Source organism: Haliotis cracherodii, unplaced genomic scaffold (assembly GCF_022045235.1).
Source record: "Haliotis cracherodii isolate W230 unplaced genomic scaffold, xgHalCrac1.p SCAF_2, whole genome shotgun sequence".
NCBI classification, from domain to species: Eukaryota; Metazoa; Mollusca; class Gastropoda; order Lepetellida; family Haliotidae; genus Haliotis; species Haliotis cracherodii.
The window spans coordinates 58933082-58949652 of NW_027266275.1; the positions used below are offsets into that span (position 1 = coordinate 58933082).

At 40.2% G+C, this 16571-nt stretch overlaps 1 pseudogene; it reads left to right on the forward strand.

The window, feature by feature from the left end:
* Positions 1-16571, forward strand: part of LOC139468289 (uncharacterized) — a 187658-nt pseudogene that overhangs the window by 71667 nt on the left and 99420 nt on the right.

Below are 16571 nucleotides of genomic sequence, written 5' to 3' on the forward strand. Positions count from 1 at the left end.
ATCACCCTTTGCTGAATGACTGTTTCAATCTGTTTGGTGAAGCGTTTAACCAGGGCCTACTCCAGCATCTCATGACTTCATCTGAAGAGTGGTTCATTCATGGAATCGCCTGAAACAGTGTGGAGATGTTCTATTCTTGTCACACACCATCCCACTTCCACCTCAGTGGATAATGACCATCACCTGTGTGTGAGATCACGGCAATGGAATCCACCATCAGCGCTCGGCTAGCTAACATGAATGATCATCTCTCCACCTGACTGACACCATCCCCTACACGTGCCGCACATTCAACTTCCTGTAACTCTAGCTTGGAATTCTGGGCCGGTTTCTTGCACAAACTTGACACTTCCATATTAGGGCCAGTATCGTTGGTGATTCAGTTTTTGTCATTAAGGACAGGACAATCTCTTCCTCCGATAAAACACTTTATATAGCCGATAAAACACTTTATATATCCGTGAACTTGGGGGTTGAAATGGGATTCTTGTTTCCAATTGAGCTGATAAGTTGGGAGATAAATGGTTTTTAGTGTTTGACATCTCAAGTGGGGTGGCTTGTGCCATCAGTGATGGAGATTAGTGTATCAAAGATGAAGCATGATTGGAGGCGATAAGTATTCAAAGAGGGCAAGGAATGCATCCAGTTAGATCTCTGTGCTAAGAAAACCACATGTAGACCTGATGTCTCTTTTGGTGTGTTCTGTATGGGAACCCTGTATAAGTCTCAATACATGTATGTTTCTCTCATATATGAGCGACTAAACATGTTTCATTCATGTGTGTGTATTTCATTAGCACAAATTTTCAACAAAAAGTATCATTACCATGGTTCAGTGTTAAAAAAGGAACAAAAAAATATTTCACACTTGACCTTACACGTGGATTCAGATTTACATATTTGTCTTCTCACAAGACTGTGTGCAAAAAGCTGAAGAAATACATTCATGTATTTAGACAGGCAAACAGAAGTATGTAATATTACACAGGAAGTCAGTCAGTTTATTGCCTGTGTGTAGGCCACTGCCCAGTGTATATACATGTACATATTACTCCTGTGAGTGAGTATGGTTTTACGTCGCTTTTAGCAATAATCCAGCAATATTACAGCGGGGACACCAGAAATGGGCTTCACACATTGTACCCATGTCGGGAATCGAACCCGGGCCTTCGGCGTGACGAGCGAACGCTTTAACCACTAGGCTACCCCACCGCTTCTATTACTCATGTAGTACCTTTGTGAGACTATATCTCATGGCTTATGGAAGATGTACAATACAGAATGAACTCAGATCAAAATAAGGAAAGAAGGTTCAAGTATTGACAGTGTATAAAGCCCTAGATGATGTTGTACATGAGTTAATCGTAACGTTAGGCTGTAATTGTACATTGTGTCACGAGAGGATACACATCTGTACAGTAAAGTCACGCTACAAAAGAAGATGAGACACATTAAAACTTGATATTTGTCATTGTAGACATTCCATCATAAGGAAGGAATCGACTCAACTTAAAAGACAGATTTAGTAGATTTGATTTAATTAATTAGAATGTGGCTTGACATCTCTTTCATATACTGGCGGAAAATAATATTTTCAAATTTATGTTCATACATTTTTGCATGTCACCCATATATACTGCTTGATTTCTTTAGGGATATTTTGATCTTTCCAATTCTCATAATATATCCAGTGTATATTTAAATATCTCTGACATATTTGATAATCCCTGTCAAAAGGGGAGTAGTATATATTTGTGTCACTTGTTTTATTGATACATGCCCCTTGATATGACCAGTGTATCGTGGCACAGAGCATCGTAATGCACCAAACATTCAATAGGCACACCCCTACTTAAAATAGGTGAAAGTTGTGTTTAACCATCATACCGCGTCATACACTTGATATTGGAGAATATGAAATATGTGGCCAGCATGTTTATAGTAAATAGCATCCTTATGCGTCAGTGTTGATAAAGCAATTAGTCTGATGTTGTTGTGGGTGTGTTAATTACCAGCTGAGACTCAGCCAGTAACGAGGGGAGTTAACGAAGTAATTACACAACCTGGAGCGTGTCACTAACATGCAGAGGGAGATTAAGGCCCAAACTGTAGCTGTACGTGTGTCTCTTGTGCTGCAGGTTTCACTCAGATAGGGAGTAATCGCAGGCTTGTACTTGAGCGTGTGGTATGGTGTTATATACAGGTCTTTTTAGTGTGTTGGTGTGTATGTGGTATTAATATTTTTTTATTGATCATTTGATATGAGTCTTTTTAAGTACATTACTGCTTGTATATTTATGTCTACCTGTTGTAAGTGGTTTGCACTTTGTATAGGTCATACAGTTTTTTTCTGTCTTTTTGCTCCGATCTTATGAATAGTTCTTGTATTTGTACATCAAAGAATTCTTTAGCTGATGAATAATTGCTGACCATGAAAAATCAATACAGAAAAGGGCAAGGAAGCAATCACAGTGCTGTTATTGTATGTTCAAGTTCAAAATGGTTATAAGACTGAAATATTAATTTCAATGAATTAATATTTGGTTATGACAATCTTTGACAATGAACAGGAGGACAGTGTGTAGAGCTGAGCTGAGGTTAGCTTGCTATATGTCACGTGACTTCCATTAACTCAGAAAAAGCGTGCAGCTCTTTGCTTTGAAGCAGGGTATAAGGGATTTATTCTGCCTCTCAGAAATCCACGTGCAGCCTGACTTGCTCATGGTGGGGTATAAGGAATTTATTCTCCAGCTGAGAAATTAATTCCCCTCCAAGGTGGAATACACAGTATTTTATCAAAATCACGTGGAGCAATCAGACCTCATGATTCTGACATGGAGGTATGATAAATATTGTTATCATCTATATTGTTTTCCGATGAATTAAATGCAGATATTCCAGTCGTGGTTATCATTAAAGCACACACAGAAATCCTACCCCCTGCATTAGCACCAGAAGCTTGTAATGTGTTAATTTCTCCAGTAAGGCTTCAACGGTTGCCTGACTGTATACACTACCACACATTCTCAGCCAGGTATTTGGCTTGAATAGACATCAATATTACAAAAAGTGCCAGATTTCTCTACTCTCCACACAAAAGGTATTTACAATGCATGATTTAACATTGGTCTAAGCTGCTTGAGTCTGGAAGCTAATATTTAGCTTTTGTCAGTTGTGGGTTGAGACAGCCAGAGAGATGGATGTTTTGGTACATGATGGAAAAATAATTGCTTCATATGTTTCTAACTGTATCAGGTAGAAAAACTTCCTTTTGTACTGTCAGACTTACAGTTATGAAAGACACCTATTTCTTCAAACACTAGATTTATGAAACAAAATGATAATATTTTGCAAGTATCTTCCCAAAGTACCCATCTTGTAGATGTTTGGATATGATGTTCAATCTTTAACTATTGTGACATAACAATAAAGTATCTACGCTAAGTGTATGCTGCCATTATAGGTAGATCAACCTTTCATGCCTGTAGTTATATTTACTCCCACATGTAGCGAGTTTGTTCCCTGCCCTGTGAGGGTTTTCTGTACAATAAAAGTTCTTGATTCCTTATTCTTGCTGACAGCCTCCGTGGTCTAGTGGTAGAGCGTCCATCCGGAGCGCAGAAGGTACAGGGTTCGATCCCCGGCCGCGTCATACTAAAAGACGTTAAAAGATGGTACTTGTTGTTACCCTGTCTGGCGCTCAGCATTAAGGGGCTAAAAAAGGACTGGTTGGCTCAGAGTCAGTATACTGTGTCTGAGTGGGGTATTCATATTAAACTGCGGCATGGTATCTCAGTGAACTAGCACTATAAATCGGCATCAGTCCAGACTAGTACTAGCAGCCACACAAACACACAGACGTACATGCACGTCGCTATATAAGTGTAATAATCTTGGACGCGATGTTAAACCCCATTTCACCTCACCTCACCTCATTCTTGCTGGAGGAGATGGGCTTTTAGGACAGAATAGGATTTGGGTTGTTTAGGTTTCCTAGAGAAATGCACTTCTTTTGCAATGTTCTTCTGGTATGCCGGATGGTATATTGTAAGGAAATGTGAATATCAGTAATGGGTTAACAAGAACATGTATGTGAGTTACATTAAGACCTTTTTAAATTTTTGCTGATGAGTTTACTGGGAATAACTCCTGGCTTCTTTCTATAATGTAATCTCAGCACAATGACTGTCATATCTCCCATATATTTAAAAACAGTTTTATGATTGTCATATCAGTTTGGAGTTGAGCACTTGTCTCCTGTTTGATGGCAAAATTGGTGCCCTTTAGACTTTTCTTTTAATTGGAGACCACTTTGGAATATTAACTTTCCCCAGAATGATTTATTATCATTTGTCATGGAGATGTGCCGCTGATAATAGCACAAATTTACTCACTTATCCTAGTTTCTCAAACAAATATTCAAAACTCCGAAGCATGTCTGCAATACTTTGGTAAGTGTAGGCTTCGGTTTCAGGATGAGGAGGTTTTCTAGACTCCCTCTCTTTTATATCAAGACAAGAAAAAAACAAATCTTAAAGTATTTTCATTTCAAACGCTAAGGGGGCAGTCAGGTAGCCTAGTGGTTAAGACCCGGGTTCGATTCCCGACATGGATACAATGTGTGAAGCCCATTTCTGGTGTCCCCCGCCGTGATATTGCTGGAATATTGCTAAAAGCAGCGTAAAACCATACTCACTCACTCACTCACTCAAACGCTATGAGTCTGTCACCCATCCATATCAAACACCTAATATGGAACCTTTATCCAGGCAGTTGACAATGAGGTTCTATTTGAAGAATGATGGTTGAGGACATGCTGGGTTAATTTTGATAAATATTGCCCCCCAAAAGTACTCCTTCTCCTTGTTGGTATCCCTGGGCAGTGTGTGCAGTGTTACATTTAGGCATGGAGGGAATGTGTGGGATTAACCCTACAACATACATGCTTCTGCTTCCGTTTGTGACATTCTAAATGAGGTGAAAACAAAAACACATTAGCAGATAGAGCAGGTTGTTTACAGACAGATGTAATTCTCCAGGGGTGGTCAGGGAGACATGCCACAGATTCCTGGGGTCAAGTATGCCAGGCATGCGTGAGGCAGAACCTATTATGAATGACCACTGGTCAAGATGCTTACCTCAGACATACTGTATAATTAGTTTGGTTGGTTGGATATCTCTGACCTTGTTAGGCTTGTCGCTTCAAAGTATCGTGGTATCGGGGCAGAAATAGATAACTCAGCGCTGGCATCATCCCTGAAAGCATGGCGGTATATCATACAGATATATGTAATTCTGTGTTACCCTGATGCAATGTCCATGGAATCATTTTAAATGGATACTTCAGTTTTTATGCTGTACAGTAGAATTACCACCAAACACTTTGGCGTTAATTAACAGTAGAATTAACGACAAACACTTGACATGAACACCCGTGAAGACCCAGTTAGAATAGGTCTTCAGAAACACAGCAACTCATAAGAGGCGACTAACGGGATCGGGTGGTCAGGCTCGCTGATTTGGTTGATGCATGTCATCGTATCCCAATTGTGTGGATTGATGCTCATGACACGCCTTTCACGGCAAGCATGGGTTGCTGAAGACCTATTCTACCTCAGATCTTCACTAGTGGCCTTTATGTATATATTTAAAGCCTAAGGATTATATGTCCAAGTTTCTGAGACTGTTCTTTGGTATCTATTGATCATGTTGGTTATAAAAACCCTTATGCAACGAAGAGTCAATTGTTTGGCCTCTGTAGAAAACTGCAAGATTCAATCGAGCATTCCGAGGCTGTGCTTTGCTTTATCAGAAATCAATGTATTAACGCATCATGTTCTGAGAGTGCATCTTTAGCCATAGGGTTAAGGCGGAAATGTTGATTTTGAAAATGATTAAGAAAGCTTTGCCCTTCATTGTGGAAACATATTACCAAGATTGAGAAAAAAGAATTGACATCAGAAATGGCTCATTCAGCGTTCTGGCTGATGAACACAACAAAGGACCATGAACATTATCAGCTAATTACAGCCACATGGGGCACATGTCTTGTGGAAAAGGACCAAAATTGAAAATTTATCACTATTGATTTCTAAATGATAATTAAGTTCTCTTTAAAATACTTGAGTGAGGGTTTGAAAAAATTGTAATGTTTTTCCCAATGAGAAAAATTATTATCATTAGTTAAAGGAAAAGGAAAATGTTTCGAAAGATGTTTTAGCATAATATTATTTATTATTAATAGATAGAAATGATAAATATTTTTGCACTCTTTTGCAGATAAATCCCAACAGCAAGGCTTACAACGAGGGCATCAAGGTTGGGGACTATGTGTTTGCAATAAACGGACAAAGAGCAGATGGATTAAACCATGGGGATGCCCAGGCTCTTATTAAGAATGCAACGGACAATCTTTACCTCGATCTAAGAAGGTAAGAATAAGTTTTTCAGAGACAAAATAGAATTTCAGCTAATGAATGTCAAAACTGGAGTCTGAGCCATGAGGAGAAATTATACCACAGCTGTAATATTCCACAAAGCATCAAAGCATGACTATACTTTGGTGGGACGTGGGGTAGATAAGTGATCAAAGCCTTTGCTTGTAACCCTGATGGCAGAGGTATGAAGTTATTCCAGTCACGATATGGCTGAAATTTTTGCTGATGTGACCTTTCATTTTAACCATGTTAACTCGCTGACATTGCTTCATATTTGGACTTGTTGTTACCCTGTCTGGCGCTCGGGATTAAGGGGCTAAAGCAAGGACTGGTCGGCTCGGACTCAGTATACTGTGTCTGAGTGGGGTATTCATGTTAAACTGTGGCATGGTATCTCAGTGAGCTAGCACTATAAATCGGCATCAGTCCGGACTAGTACAAGCAGCCACACAAACACACACATGTACATGCATGTCGCTATATAAGTGTAACAATCTTAGACGCGACGTTAAACCCCATTTCACCTCACCTCATGTTTGGACAAGAGACAGTTTCTAAACCTGCAGGGTGGTGGGGTATAGCCTTGTGGATATAGTGTTTGCTTGTCATGCCGAAGGACCAGGTTTGATTTCCACATTGGTACAACGTGTGAAGCCTATTTATGGTGTCCTCCCCATGATATTGCTGGAATACTGCTAACAGTGGCATAACACCATACTCACTCACTTCTAAACCCACAAGAAAACAAGACCTGGATCGTGGGTGTTATTTAGCAATTTTAACCTAGTTTTATAACTTCTTCAGTCTGAGTAAATATGCATAGTGTCATACAGTGGTTATAACAGTGTATTACAAAATGGTTCGTTGGAATGGCACTCAGTACAGTATTTATTGTATAGCGCTCTTCACAAGTGTAACATTTTGTATGGTCAAGACTGTGTCAATCGACACTCAAGTTGAATGCCTTTGGTGTGTTAGGAAACCTTTCAAATGAGTAGTTGGGACTGTCGTCCTTAAAGCATATTTTAACACACGGTTGAAAACACTGCCACCATGGGGAAGGCTTTTCACATCAAGTGTTGTCACCATGATGAATGAATGCATTATGTCTCCACAGTATGTACCGGGTCCCCTATTGAGGAAGTGAGTCCTTACTGAACACTTGTGTTGAGAGTGCTTCTGTTACAGTGGAGGTTGTAGGAAGTCCTCTATTTCCTGAATAGCTCTTGCCATCCCTGGTGACAGGCCTCCCTCCCCCACAGCTGTGTACACTGTTCATGTAGCATCAAGTATACATGTATTGTTTGATCTGTGAAGATCCCGGGTAGAATTGGTTTTCAGCAACTCATTCTTGCCATAAAAGCGACTATGCTTGTTGGAAGAGGCGACTAATTGGATTGGCTCGCTCACTTGGTTGATGTATGTCATCGTATCCAGATTGCGTGAATCGATGCTCATGATGTCAATCACTGGATTGTCTGGTCTGGTCTCTATTGTTTACAGACCGCTGTCATATAGCTGGAATATTTCTGAGTTCTGCTTTAAACTTGTTACAAACACAAAAAAGTAAGAAGTTGATGGATGACAAAGTAGACACGGTTTATGGATCACAACTTCCATATTTACTGGGGGCGGTGGGGTAGCCTCGTGTTTAAAGTGTTCACTCGTCACGCCGAAGACCCGGGTTTGATCCCCGACATGGGTACAATGTGTGAAGTCTATTTCTGGTGTCCCCCGCCGTGATATTGCTGGAATATTGCTTAAGGGGGCGTAAAACCATACTCAGTCAGTCAGTCAGTCCATATTTACTGTAAAGGCGGCGTTTCAGTATAGATTCTTATACCGTTGTCAAGGAAGGCTGAATAATGATCATGGTACAGAATATATCTAGTTGTAGGATTAACCGTAACATGTATGCAATTGTTGTTACTGTTAATCCTCCAAGTATAGAGAGAGCGGAAGGTCCGGGGTTCGATCCCTGGCCGCGTCATACCAAAAGATGTTGATATATTGTACTTGTTGTTACCCTGTCTGGCAGTCGACATTAAGGGGCTAAAACAAGGACTGGTCAGCTCGGAGTTAGTATACCGTGTCTGAGTGGGGTATTCATGTTGAACTGCGGCATGGTATCTCAGTTCTATAAAATCAGCATAAGTCCAGACTAGTAGTACAAGCAGCCTCACCAACACACATGCATACACGTGGCTATATAAGTGTAATAATCTTGGATGATAAAGCCCATTTCTCCTCACCTCACATCGAGTTACCTGATACAGCTAAGAATAATGTTCAAAACAGCATTAAACCCAACTCTCATTTAGATCAGTTTTGACCGTGGTTACTGAAGTTTGACTTTCTGATGAAACAAATAGCCCTGCTCAATTATCACTCACGGACATGTCCGACTTTGTACATTTAAAGATTGAATTGTAAAATTCATGCCAATAATGGATTGAATAAATACGAAACTAAAGTACCGTATTCAACCTAATAAGTGCCAGGGCACTCTCAAAATTAGAAATAAGGGGCTCTTATTAGAATATTATTTTGGTGGAAAAAAAACAGAGTTGAAAGATCGTAAATTTCGTGGTTTAGGCTTATTAGCTTAATTTGGGAGGAAAGCCCGAAAGTGATGCAGGTCTCAGACATTTACCACTCCAGTGAAACCCACGAGCACGGGTATGGTGCTGACAAACCTAGAAACATAATCGGGGCAAACCGGGATTCGAACCCACAATCATAGGTTTCTGGCATGCCCAAGGGATGCAACTCTGCACAGCGAATCGCGGCGCCTTAGACGACTGGGCCACCCGTGCCCCCTGATCAATCGGAAGCTAATTGGGGTTGTTCACTGGCCAATATAATAGCAAATACCGCCGTGTGCGCTTATTAGAGCGTGGCGCTTATTGCGTCGAATACGGCACCTCAGTAAAGTTAATGATGGGCTGCACATGGCATAGATGAATAACATCTGCCAGAACATCATCTTGTGACATGTAATACATTTTTGATCTGTGAGATGGATATCTAATTGAGTTCCTGTGGTAATTAGTTATCAATCCGTGACAAGTGACAACTTATCAGATATTTTACATTTCATAATCAAAAGGAGAAATAATGTAGGCATGCCGTTGGGAAATAGCTTACAAGTGTTGAATCACACTGATTAATTCAATATATCATGATGTGGAGTTTCCTGGCCCTGAGCCAGATGTAATAAAGATTGTTATTGGTGGAATATGTATTAGTTTGTTGCTCAAAGAGAACATTAACAGAGTCGTTATGAATAATAAAATATTATTCCCAATGATTATTATTTGCACTGAACTTGATCACATTTTTTTGTTGCTTCAGATTGTAAATTGATTGTTCATTCCTTCTCCAGTTTTTTTTTCTTTTTTAATATCATTTGCAACTGGGGGCGGGGAGCATGGGTGGCCCAGTCGTCTAAGGCGCTGCGATTCGCTGTGCAGAGTTGCACCCCTTGGGCACGCCAGAAACCTATGATTGTGGGTTCGAATCCCGGTTGGATTATGTTTCAAGGTTTGTCAGCACCATACCCGTGCTCGTGCGTTTCACCGAAGTGGTAAACGTCTGAGATCTGCATCACTTCGGGCTTTCCTCCCACATTAAGCTGACACGCCGTGATAGAGCTGGAATACTGTTAAAAGCGGCGTTAACCCCAACTCACTCACTCACTCTTATCTTAGATGGCCCAAAGGGGATTCTAGGGCAAAGTGTGCCCTGTACTCCATGTTTGTAGAAGGTGATTGGTGAAGATTGGGTAGTTTGACCAGGCTGATTAGGTGCCATCTTGCGCTGATGGAGTGGATTCGTGCTCATACTGTTAACCACTGGTTTGCTGGGCTTAGACTTACTGATAATATACGGACATAACACAAAATACTGCAGCTGAAATATCACTGACTGTGGCATAAAACAACATTCACTCTTCAATTAACTCTTATAGACATGAACTAGCCAACAAATGTAGATATCCTCGGTATGGTGATTTCTTTTCAAAATCATGATTTTGTTTAATTAACTTTAAGAAAGTCAAGAATGTCCATATATTCTCTATAATAAATGTTTAAGCAGGAATTAAGTATGTAGTTAAGTAAGTGCACGAGTGAGTGAGTGGGTGAGTGAGGTTTTACACCGCTTTTAGCAATATTCCAGCAATATCAGGGCAGGGGACACCAGAAATAGGCTTCAGACATTGTACCCATGTCGGGAATTGAACCCAGGTCTTCAGTGTGACAGTGAACGCTTCAACCACTAGGCTACCCGACCTGCCTAGTAAGTGCAATTAAGCAGTAACACAGTTATTTGACAGTCACATATATCATCATCACTTTACAAGCCAGATGCCATAGCCAGACTGTAGGTTATCAATGTAAGGGAGAAATGTGACAACAATATAAATGTTGAAGGTGAAAGTGGTGTGTGTAATTATATCACCTACATCGATGCTCATGTAACGCTTGCCAAACAGGTCAACCATGACAGTGAGAGGCTCACCTGTAGAGCCAGCCCATCAGGTCTGCAATCAAAATAAACCTTTGCCGAGACTCTTCCCATTGGTTCCAGACATTGGGTTAGGGTTTCTTTTGTCTTATCTGTGCCTGGGAAAAAATAGAAGAGTCACATCTGATAGGTATGGAATTATCACAGTTGCTCTTTGTACTCTCGTTAGTTGGGTGCAGGGATGCAGATTGTGGTCGACACATCATGAAATTATGTGCAGCAGTGTTGTTGTATGTCTTGAGAGTTATCTCCCCTTTGAGGTTGGAACCATGTGGCTGGGCAACCATGTGGGTGGAACAGCTTTCTTCTCGCCTTATCGGGCAGTAGGGTAGCCCAGGTGTTAAGGTGTTGGCTGATTATGCCAAGGACCTGTGTTGAGTTTCTGTCTGGAGAATATATGTGAAGCCTTTTTTGGGGTGTCCTCCTCTTCCTCCTTTCCCCCCCTCCTCCTCCTCCTCCTTACCCCTCGCTGTACTATGGCTGGAATAATAATAAAAGTGTCATTAAACCATTTTAACTCATTCACTTTATGGCCGTACATGAACATGTGTAATAGGATGAAGTAGGCATTTTGTTGATCTGTGCAAGTATCAGTTATTCACATTGATTTCCATGGAATAATTGTAGACCAGGATTGCCATCCAGCTTAATGTTTTACTGGTAAAATCTGTTGACTTTAAAAACTACTCATCAAAACTTCAAATTTGTTAGTCATACGAGGCAACTATATTGACGGGTGATCAGTGGTTGATTTTGTGTTATTATACCCTGACATCATTGGATGTTGCTCACGATATCATTCACTGGTTTGTCTGGCCCAGACGTTATTATTTAAAGGCCGTCATCAAATAGCTGGAATATTGCTGATTGCGGCATCAAACAACAGTCCAACAAACACCCTGTATGATCAGATTTTCATTATGTGGTAACAATATTCAACAGGAGCTTTGACAATATGGTTGTTACTAAGGCTGGGTTACTAATGGGTTTGATATTGACATACACTTACTGTAATAAGTACATTTATATAGGCAAGTTTGAGTGCTTCCTAAATGCTTCACCATGATGGTGAAGGTTAAGTATTGACATTATAAGCCAAGGCAATCTCATTCTAGTATTTATCCAATACTGATATAACTCATTGGATGAGAAATATAAATATTGTATCTGGTATTATCCTATGAAATATTTTTGGTTGTTTATTCGGGGGAAAACATAATTGATATTGAATTGTTCTAAAAGTGCAAGTTTTGTTGCAAATCATTATCATGATATTAACCATATTACTTGCCATAATAAAAATGAAATTATGCTAAATTATGTATGTAGTCACCTGGAAAATAGTATCTAATTCAAAGGTCATATGCATATACTTGTTCGGAACATGAAGCTTTAACTATACATAGCTGGCAGTGTAACAGTAATCATTTCATCGTTATAAACTGGTGTTTTTTTTGTTTTGTTTAATGCCATACTCAGCAATATTCCAGCTTTATGACATCGGTCTGTACAAATTCGAAACTGGACCAGACAATCCAGTGATTGACACCATTGACACGCAATTGGGATACCATGACATGCATCAATCAAGTCAGCGAGCCTGACCACCCGATCCCAAGCATAGTCGCCTTTTTACCGCAAGAATGGGTTGCTGAAGACCTATTCTACCCCGGATCTTCACGGGTCCGTTATAAACTGGGTGATAGAAGGAACAATTACAGTAGCGTACTCGGACCAAGGTAAAGACTAGCACAACAGAGTCAGAATATGAAAAATGTTATTTTATAATCCAAAGCTTGCCAGTTAGCGGTGGTTTGCCAGGTAGGATGTGAACATATTGCACAGATGTCAGCCAGTCTGTTCCGTGGGAGGAGGAACACGGCTCCACTGACGCACAAAAACAGTTGTTGTAAATAACAGAGAAGCCAGGAGTGTGTAGTTGTACGGCCCAGCTGTTGAGGTTACTGGGTGGGTACACCCCCCTCTATTGCCCTATAGGGCCGCCGGCTACACTAGCACACATCTACATACATGTAGATACTACCTACCTGAACATGCTTACTTAATCAGGGAGGTCAGTGTCAGAGGTGAGAAGCCACGGAGATGTTTTCCCTGCCGTGTTATATGTGTAGATGGTGATGAGTTGGACATTGGATGCAGTATTCCTTGTTTTGGATGCACAAATAGCCTTTGAATGGATTTAGGATTTGCCATGGACAGAAAGACAAGGTGAAGGTGTTTATACTTACAGTCGGAACAATTACTTTTGTGAAACAAACTTGTGAAGGAAGAAGTTGTGTTTGAGGTTTCATACTGGAGAAAGGTAATTTTAAGGTAACACTGTGTATTTCATGCGTGTTTGTGAGCAGCCTAATTGGATTCCATCGGCTGTGTAAGAGGTGCAGGGATTTTGTGAGATTTGGGCAGCTGAACACATGCTTTGAACATGTGTTTGTGAAGCATGTTTCAGTGTACATGGACTTGGCTACAGTTTTGGATTACCTATGTCCCAGACAAGCTTGGTTCTACCTTCTCTAATGAGCAACTGTTAATTGCTGACAAGGCATTGAGTGTCTGGGAGGATATGCTGCTGTTATGAATATGCAAAGCTGCGAGGACATATAACATTGAGTTTAAGGACGCAATTTGGAGAACAGCCATAAGGACAAGATACCCACAGACACAGTGTGGAGAAACAAATTGGTAGGTAATGAATTCATGGAGTTTGAGTTTGTGATGAATGGCACTGGAAGACTGGATTGAAAATTGTTGTGTTGAGGAATACATGTCAGATGGACTTGGAGATGGGGCTTTGATCTGCATACTGTGATACACCTTACCTTGTGAGTCTCTGCCTTGTTTCAGTGTGAGATTCACAAAGGTGCATTTCGAGGTGTCACTGGAGCCCCGCTATGCCTATCATGTGTGTCGGCTTAACTCAAGGTCTGTTGGGTGACTGAAGAAAAAAGAAGTGTTGTTGTATTGCCCTTTTGCACAACCAGACACAGATTCACTGGCTTGCAGTTTCTGACGTCAGTGGATATTTTACTTGTGAGTAGGATGGGATATACCAGAGCAGTGTGGAACACCTGTCGATTTGTTGGTTTGTTTCATTCAATGCTTGATTATCCAGTGTATCATATCGCCATTCCATTATAAATACCCTCGGCTCATTCACCACCAAAGCTTTGTTTGGAGTCTAGTCACGACACTAAATATAGCCATCCAATCAAATCACCAGAATACAACATTGGTTACATGAACTCCTTGAAGGGGACATAAAGATATTACAAGTACTCAACTTGTGTTATTGTGTACCTTCTGAAATACAAGGGACTGCCTGAAGAGCGGAAGGTCCGGGGTTCGATCCCCGGCTGCGTCATACCAAAAGACGTTAAAAGCTGGTACTTGTTGTTATCCTGTCTGGCGCTCAGCATTAAAGGGCTAAAACAAGGACTGGTTGGCTCGGAGTCAGTAGGGGTATTTATGTTTAACTGGGGCATGGTATCTCAGTGTGCTAGCACTATATCTCAGCATCGGTCCGGACTAGTACAAGCAGCCACACACACACAGACACACGTCGCTGTATAAGTGCAATAATCTTCGACGCGACGTTAAACCCTATTTCACCTCACTTCACCTCTGAAGTACAAGAGAACATCTTTTCCAGCTAGAAGTTCATTCTTATTCATAGTAAAATCCCTTTATTTGGAGTATATCGAGGACTCGTTTGATTGAGGCCACTATTTTGAATGTAGATCTGTTCTGAACTCTTGTTAGGAAGCATAATTTTATGACCCACTTGTCAGAGGGGTACACAAAGTACGAGATCTAGACTACCAGTTGTCGGACTTTCATTTTTGTGGGTGCCTTGGTGGCTGAGTTGGTTAGATCTCTGACTTTGTGTGCTGGCGATTAGGTGCTTAACTCGGGCAGTGTGGGTTCAAATCCTGGATGCGACTCAACCAAAAAAAGTACTAGAATGTGTACTTTACTAAGAAAGTGTTATCCCAAAGTTGAGACACGGAAGATAGCGATCATGACATCACTTCTGTGATGAAACTATGGTTATATGGTTGCAGATGGGTATGTATATATATCACAAAGGGAAGGAGGTATGACGATATGCTGGATGATCAAGGATGGGGCTACAATAAAACCTTCTGACCCCTACACTGGGTTCCTGTTGGTATAGGCTTCCATGTAGATGTTAGGAATGTGTCACAGATGGTAGAGGTGTTACACTATGAGGAAATCGTTGGTGTTCAACCAACTGTGGACAGTTCTGATAAATGATTTTAGATGGAAATAGCCGAGGACTGTTCCAAATGTTTCAACAGATAGTACAAGCCTTCTAATGAAAAAGCAAAGATGGTATACATGATAGGCTGTGGATTCATTCACAACATATTTTACCGAGGAACATGCTTTTTATTATGTATTTAAGGTAAAATACTATATTTGTCTCCAAATGTTTAAATAAAACTTTTACTCAAGTAAATACAACACTTTATGCAGGATCTACTTTCAAGCTTCCTTATTGACACTATGCTTTTCAGAGGTCATGAAGATCATGCAAGATCGTATGCAAATAGAATGTTTTATCCTCTAGATCTACAGTTGTTTCTCTTATCTAAACTTGAGGGGACGGTCGGGTAGCCAAGTGGTTAAAACGTTCGCTCTTCATGCCGAAGACCCGGCTTTGATTCTCCACATTGGTACAATGTGTGAAGCCCATTTCTGGTGTCCCCTGCCGTGATATTGCTGAAATATTGCTGTAAGCGGCGTAAAACCATACTCACTATTTAAACTTGACAAATTATCAGGGATGTATTTTGTCTTGAAATGAATTGTCATTTTGGGTTATTATCATTTTAGTTTCTGAACTATTTTTCAAAGTTAAAATTTTTTTTTAAAAGGCTTTGCAATTGTTATTTTTTCATGTGAAGGTTGAAACTGTATCAGTTTACTTGCACTTGAGAATGTTTTCTTACAACTACTTTTACCTGGTGAACCCTGTGAATAACATTAAATAAATCCAGTGCCTTTATGGGGATTACCTCCATATAGAGATAAGTTATTTGGCATCAGGATGTCAAATATGATTGAATGGAGAACTGATAAACTGGGTAAATAGGTTACAGGTTTTGCACACTGGATGTGTTGTTAGGTAAACATGATTAGAGTGCAGGACATTCAGAATCCCTGTTTGTTCAAAGATATTTCTGGGATTTAAAAACATTTAAAATTAGAGGTCAACTAAAAGGAAGTTTTTAGGTGTATACTGCTGCCTGGCATATCTGACCTGGTTTTGATATCAGCATAACCCATTAACTAATTACACAGTGGCTAGGTAAAAATGAAAAATGATCTTGTGTCAGGAATTATCTCTGGTTTTTAGTTGTTCCATACAAGCTGGCATTAAGGAATGATTTACTGTTGGACTTGGCATGTGATTTATTAATCTTGGTGTCAAGCTATCTGAGGTTCTGATACATGTCAAGTGATATGTACCACTGGCATTTTAAGTTTTTCTTCTTGACCTTTATAACATTGTGAGATGTTACCTTAGTGATATATTCTTTAAAAAAAATACAAATTGTACAA